We start from the raw sequence: 2012 nt of genomic DNA, 5'->3' as shown, positions 1-2012 counted from the left end.
TATCTATTTAACACATGCTCTTATTACTGGTTGCGCATGGGCTTTTGAGATATACAAAGACTATCGCCACTTTCAACATACCAGTAATTCTACTGCACATGAGCATCCACAGTTTATAACGCGTACACCGTGTTGACTTACTATTTACTACCTATTCCTTTCCTGCGTATAGTGCAAGACCATTTATCTGATGGCTGAAAGGTTCTGCCTTCCCTTTAGTATTTGATTAAGTTTTCCATGAAGTTGTGCGAGTCTAGTTTTCGTTTCCACGTCTAGAATTTTCTCTGGCCACTACAAAACTATAGAGAACATGAAGTTTTAACAAAGCTTTCTCTTGATCAACAGAACCTAATTGTCTTTCCAGCTTCTTAAATGCTTCAGCTGCTGTTTCACTACAAAAACAACCTTGACAGTCCTTCGAACTAACACAAAGCTGATACGAATTCCGTTTTGGCTACTTCCGTTTTTATCTCTTCCAGTAACTTTTATAATCTGGTCTATCAATTAAAATACTTATGAAGTTGATTCTCACTTGTGAATACCATTTATTTTTAAAGTATTCAAGAGTGATTGAGTATATGAAGATAGGTAATCCGTTTTCCCCATGCGGTTATGACCATGATGCTGGCAACCTCAGTGGCTTGTCTCTTCTATAGTTCTATTTGTGGTAGGTAATTTCTCTCTTACATACTTCTTGTCGAGCAGCTACACCTAATAACATTTGAATACCTCTTTTATTTCGGTCAGAGGAAAGGCAGGCATGCCGTTATCATTCTGCACTCGTGTTCTCAAATATGGTTAATTTTCTGTGTATAAAAATTTTGTGTATAAAATTCGCTGTCATTCATGTTTCCTAAATTGTTTGTTTTGTTAAATATTTTTAATATTCTTTCTTTTGTAAACTTTAAAAATCATTACTAAATGTATTTCAACAGTATTATTTTTTATGCAAATATAACAGAAACTTCAAATACATATATTTTAAATATTGAGGTATATTGATTTGCTTAACTTTTATTATATCGTATTTTATATCATTTGAACTGCTGGAAAAAAGTCATCTTCTAAAAGCTTCATTCACCAATTAAAAGTATTGTTGAGATTGTAAATATTCTTAATATGTACTCTACACTCTAACAACGGACTCATGTTTCAGGAAGTTATGATCAAGTCAAATATTTAGAACTTTAATCAATACCAGTCATTATTTCTATTAATTATAGATTGTCCAGAAAATACCTTTATGTGTCCCGATAAGACCAAATGTATTCATGAAAAGAACAAATGTAACAATTATTGGAATTGCAAAGACGGCAGCGATGAAAACAAATGTCGTAAGTAAACACCTAACACTATTAAATGCTGTGAACTAAGAATAGATGACTATTAGTTCATAGAAAAAAATCCCTTAATACGCTTTTATAGGCAGTGGATCAGATAAAATACTTTACAATACTTATTCCAAATTCTTGTGAACTGAATTCATATTCCTCACACAAGTCAACTTTGTTTTTCCTCTTTCATTGATAAGTAAACGACGAATCTATGGCGATAGGCTGATGGAAACATTAAAGTCTCATTTGAGACGTTTTGCGACAGTTCCGGTTCAAAGCATTCTGAGATCAAATACTAATCTGTCCTTAATGGATGGAAAACTCAATTCGTTGCCTAGTTTAACACCACCAATTGGTCCTTGGCTACTTTTAGCAGAGACTACACTATTGGAAGCATTTAGAATTGGCTTGCGTATACATCACTGTCTAACTTTTCTCGGAGATCGAGTAAAGGTTCATAGGCTCTACACTATCTTTTTACTAAGTTATCTAAAATATTTTTGCTATGTAAATATGTTCGATTACATGAATATATTTATATACTACGTGTGTACATCCACATGTTTGTACGCACACGCACACACACATAAATATATATATAACAGAAACTGTCTGTGTGTCGGTGTGTGTATGTGTGTGTGTGTGCAAGAAGGTTTATAACTCGAGTTCCACCTAACC

This window comes from Octopus bimaculoides, chromosome 3 (genome assembly GCF_001194135.2).
Source record: "Octopus bimaculoides isolate UCB-OBI-ISO-001 chromosome 3, ASM119413v2, whole genome shotgun sequence".
Classification (NCBI taxonomy): domain Eukaryota; kingdom Metazoa; phylum Mollusca; class Cephalopoda; order Octopoda; family Octopodidae; genus Octopus; species Octopus bimaculoides.
This window is presented reverse-complemented; position numbering follows the sequence as displayed.